Here is a 5,518-nt window from a genome sequence, read left to right as displayed (position 1 = left end):
GGCCTCGGGGCGGGGGCGTCGCGGCCCCGGCGCTCGGTCCGCCCCGGCTCCCTGAAGGAGGCCGCGCCTCTCGGCCTCGCCCGGCCTCGCGCGAGAGGGACCAGCCGACGCGGCGGCGGGCTGGGAGGAGCGCGTGCCCGGGGCCGGCCGGCTCCGGCCGCTGGAGGACCGGCCTCCCCAGCGCCTCGCAGTCGGCGCGTCCGGGCACGGTCTCCGTGGCAACCGGGAGCGTGGGGGCGGGGCCTCTCGCGAGACGTTATCGCGGGACTTGGCGGCGCCGCGCCCCGCCGGCGAGGCGCTCCGCCCCCTGTGGCAGAGAAGCGAGTTTCAGCCCCTCCGAGGCCGGAGGCCCCTCGCGCTGGGGCCCCGCCCGGCCTGCGCTCGCACTTGGCTTTGTGCTTGAATCAGGACGTTTCTGAGGTTGTAGATATAGTTCGGCGATTTTCAGCTCACACACACCTGAAGGCCTTGTTAAAAATGCGGATTCCAGGCCACGCGAGGTGCTCACGCCCGGAAATCCCTGCACTCTGGGAGACCGAGGCGGGAGGATTGCTTGAGCCCGCGAGTTCGAGACCAGCCCGGGCAATTTGGCGAGACCTCGTCTCTATAAGAAATCAAAAATTAGTCAGGCGTGGTGGCGCGTGCCTGTAGTTCTGGCTACTTGGAAACTGAGACGGAAGGATCGCCGGAGCCCAGCAGGTCGAGGCAGGGGTGACCATAAGCGTGACACTGGACTACAGCCTGGACGACAGAGTGAGACTCCGACTCAAAAATAATAATTCAGAAATACGGGAGGTGCCTTCGGGGGTCATGATGTATTTGGTCATGCATCACACAGGACACAGTACAATCTGCAGAAAATGTGAGACAATAGCTAGCTATACACTTAAAAATGTTATTGTTCCTCAAAATATAACGTTAAAGACTTCTCTCTTTTTAAAATAATAGGTCAATGTAAGTAAAAAGTGGGACCCCGAGAAACTCAGAATAAACTTAGTGCACATTTTGCCTCAGCATAGCCTTTTTTTTTTAGTTGAGTTCTCACCCTTGTCCAGACTGGAATGTAGTGGCACGCTCACAGCCACCACGGCCTCAACATACTGGGATCCAGCAATCCTTCCGCCTCAGCCGTCCAAGCAAGTGGAACTACAGGCACGCGCTACGATACCTGGCTTATTTTCTTATGTATTGTAGAGACAAGGTCTTACCAAGTTGCCCAGGCTTGTCTTGAACCCCTGAGTTCAGGCAATCCTCTCACCTCAGCCTCCCAAAGTGCTGGGATTACAGGCTTGAGCCACCACGCCTGGCCAGCATTGCCATTTTTGCTTAGACTTTACCCCTGTCACGCTTAGAATCTAGCGTAGGTTAGATAGACATAGATAAATTTCCAGCTCAGCCAAGTGGCTCACGCCTAACCTATAATCCCAGTACTTTGGAAGACTGAGATGAGAGGATTATCTGAGCCCATGGGTTCAAGACCAGCCTGGGAAATTTGGCAAGACCTTATCTCTACAATAAATCAAAAAATTAGCTGCGCATGGTGACATGTGCCTGTAGTTCTAGCTCCTTGGAAGGCTGAGGCAGAAGGATCACCTGAGCCCAGAAAGTCGAGGTTGCAATGGCCGTGAACGTTCCCAGCGTGGGCAACAGAGTGAGACTGCAACTCAAAAAAAAAAATGTCCAATAGGCAGGTTTTAGGAAGCCTTCAGATATTTTACTGCAGGCCAAGCTGGCAGCCTATTTCACCCCCTCAGCAAATCTCTGTCAGATGCAAGACGGACAGCCCAACCTTTCAATTCATGGTTTAACATAATAATCTCTAAGAAACTTTCAGGCCCCTTAGTTGGCCAAAGCAGTAGAAATGATAATAAGACCACTTTTTTTAAAAGGAGTTTGTGTATCGCAAACATCTGACAGGTCTCTTGCAGGAAAATCCCCTATCCATGTCTCTTCCCACCTAGCCCGCCACCCTAGGGCATGAGATGCTTATGTCTGGTTATGTCAAGATCTAAGACTCATGTGACTACAATCAACATCAAAGACCATAGCGCTGGACGCTCCTTTTGCCCCAGACCCCTCCGGGCTCAACCACCCCTTGCCCCAAAGGCCCTTAATTATATACTTGGCCCTTGCCTGTGAGTGTCACCCCCTTTCCAATCTGTGAAAGGTGAATAATAAACTTTACCTCCTTCTACTTCTTACTTGGTTGCAATCTTACATTATTCCCACGGTAATGGCACCAGCACACCTCACCTCCGTTTACCCTTTTGGTAAGTGACACTTCACTAAGGAGAGAGTCTCCCTCATCAAGGCAGTGCTTGGCCAAACCGGGCAGGTCAGCAAAGTTGTGGTTACTATTTACTTTAATCATGGGTACAATCCAGCCTCTTCACGCTCTCTCCTGGACTACGGCCTCACTATGGACTTATGGATTGAAGGGAGCGTCAGAGGATACTGTATTAAATTTCAGCAAACACTGTTAAAAAGTCACTATAGAGATAGTCGCATGGGTTCAGCTTTTGTGGAAGCAGGGCAGTGAAAACATGGAGTCTATTTCAGTAACACTCTGTGATATGATCAGAGCATGAATCAGAGAGGGGGAAAATGAAAAGTGACAGACCTGAAGCTTTCTGCCCAATATTTTTTTTTTCCTTGAGTCGGAGTCTCACTGTGTGGCCCAGGCTAGAGTGCAGTGGCACACTCACGGCCACCACAGCCTCGACCTGTTGGGCTCCAGCGATCCTTCCGCCTCAGCCTTCCAAGGAGCTGGAACCACAGGTGCGTGCCACCACACCCGGCTAAATCTTTGATTTATTGTAGAGACAAGGTCTCGTTAAGTTGCCCAGGCTGGTCTGGAACCCGCAGGCTCAGGCAGTCCTCTCGTCTCCGCCTTCCAAAGTGCTGGGATTACAGGCGTGAGCCACCACTCCAGCTTGCCCATGGAGATTAAAGGAATGAACTTCCTTGGGGGTGGGGGTTAGAGTATTTAAAATATTTGTAAACTTACACGCTCCTTGCGTTTGTCTCTAACTGCTAGCATATATCAGCTATGCAGGCACTCAGAATACGTTTGCCCACTTGCCTAGTTTGATCTGGTTGTAAAAAACTATGCCCTGTTCACTGAGGCCCGTTCTAGAAATGTAAAAAAGCAGCAGAAACATAAAGAATGTTAACATGTATGTTATGTTCTGTTTGTTTTGTTTTGTTTTGTTTGAGTTGGAGTCTCTGTCACCCAGGTTGGAGGGCAGTAAAACACTCATGGCCACTGCAGCCTCGACCTGCTGGGCTCTGACCATCCTTCTGCTTCAGCCCGGCTAATACTTGTTTTTTATTACTAAAGATTTTTTTTTTTGAGTTGGAGTCTCACTCCTTGGCCTAGGCTGCAGTGCAGCGGCACACTCACAACCACCCCAGCGCTGACCTGTTAGGCTCTAGCAATCCTTCTGCCTTAGCCTTCCAAGTAGCTGGAACTACAGGCGTGCGCTACCACGCCCGGCTAATTTTTTATTTATTGTAGAGACAAGGTCTAACCAAGTTGCCCGGGCTGGTCTTAAATCCGCAGGCTCAAGCAATCCACTCACTTTGGCCTCCCAAAGTGCTAGGATTACAGGCTGAGCCACCGAGCCGGCCTACTAAAGATTTTTATAGAGAGTTTTTTAGAGTATTTAAAATATTCTTTATTATTAAAGTTTTTGTCAAATTTAGTGATTTCCTGAGTGTCTACTATGTACTGGAACAAAATAAGGCACAGTTCCTCGTCCTTGGGGACTCAGTCATAGGAAGTGGGAGACGCCTGTAATGCCGTGGAGTGAGCAGCTGTTCCAAGGGTCCCATGGATCACACGGGACCCCCAGCACAGATGTAGGGGAGGGAGCCAGGGGAGGTTTTGTCCAGCAGGGACCACTTGGTGGAACCCATGGCCTTTGGGAGAAGCCTGTGTCCTGCCCAGGGCGACTTCCCAGCAGACAGCGATCCGGGGGACACAGCTCTGAGCTCACATATCTCCTCCCCAGATCTGCAGGGGCTGCCATCAGCTAAATCTACCCCGCAGCCTGAGGACCAGGGCACCGTTAGACCTAGATCCATTCATTAGGGCAGCCTGGGTGGGGACAGGACCTGGGAGGATGGAGAGGGCTTGAGAGCTCGTATACAGCTTTCTGCAAATACTGAATTCATGTAATGCCCTTCATATGTATCAGAGCATTCCAGCATCATGGATTTAAACACAGGAAGCCGCTCTGACAGCATCATCTCAGTCTCCTTGCACTTACAGTCTCGGAAACGTTTTTGTTTGTTTGTTTGTTTGGAGTCACCTTGTTGCTCAGACTCACCTTGTTACTCACGGCCGCCTTCCAAGTAGCTAGAACTACAGGTGTGCACTACCACACCTGGCTAATTTTTTGATTTATTGTAGGGATGAGGTCTTGCCAAGTTGCCCAGGCTGGTCTCGAACCCATGGGCTCAGGCAATCCTCTCACCTTGGCCTCCCAAAGTGCTGGGATTATAGGTGTGAGCCACGGTGCTCAGCCTCGGAAGCGTTTTTTTGTTTTTTTTTTTGACAGAGGTTTGTTTTTTTTTTTTCGAGTTGGACTCTTACTTTGTCGCCCAGACTGGAGTGCAATGGCACACTCCTGGTCACTGCAACCTCGACCTGCTGGGCTCCAACGATCCTTCCGCCTCAGCCTTCCAAGTAGGTAGAACTACAGGCACAAGCTACCATACCCGGCTAAAGACAGTGGTTTTTTTAAAAAAATTCCAAAATTCAGTTGTACTTTGTGTACTTTTTTTGTTTTTCTTTTCTTCTATGTGACCATGAGAGAATTTTAAATGACACACATGGCTCATACTGTCTTTTTATTGGACCTTGCTGCTGAGAGGATTGCTTCTTCTCAAAGCTCAGGCTGCCTCCTCCAAAGATCAGAGGCCAGGAAGTTTAGAAAATTGTAAACTTTAAATAATTGTCATTATTATTTTTTTCTTTTTTTTTTTTCTGAGTTAAGAGTCTCACTCCATCGCCCAGGCTGGAGTGCAGTGGCACACTCAAGGTCACTGCAGCCTCAGCCAGCTGGGCTCAGGTGATCCTTCCCCATCAGCCTTCCAAGTAACTGGAACTACAGGCATGTGCCTCTACACCTGGTTAATTTTTTGATTTATTGTGGAGACAAGATCTCGCCAAGTTGCCCAGGGTGATCTCGAACCCCTGAGCTCAGGCAATCCTCTTGCCTCTGCTTCCCAAAGTGTTGGAATTATAGGAGTGAACCACCGCACCTGGCCACTATATTGTTTTTATTTGTGAATAACATACTTATGTACTGGATAGATATCATCCATAGATGGCTATACTATTACATACAAAATGTAATCAAATGTCTCTCAGGAGGGCCAGATCCCAGTGCAGGAGAGAAGTCCTGACTGAAAATACTGCATCAAAAAAATCTGTCGCCGGGCTCAGTGGCTTAGCCCGTAATCCCGTGCCTTTGGGAGGCTGAGGTGAGTGGATTGCCTGAGCCCGCGGGTT

Source organism: Carlito syrichta, unplaced genomic scaffold (assembly GCF_000164805.1).
Source record: "Carlito syrichta isolate Samal-C Ts95f unplaced genomic scaffold, Tarsius_syrichta-2.0.1 Scaffold302418, whole genome shotgun sequence".
Lineage (NCBI taxonomy): Eukaryota > Metazoa > Chordata > Mammalia > Primates > Tarsiidae > Carlito > Carlito syrichta.
This window is presented reverse-complemented; position numbering follows the sequence as displayed.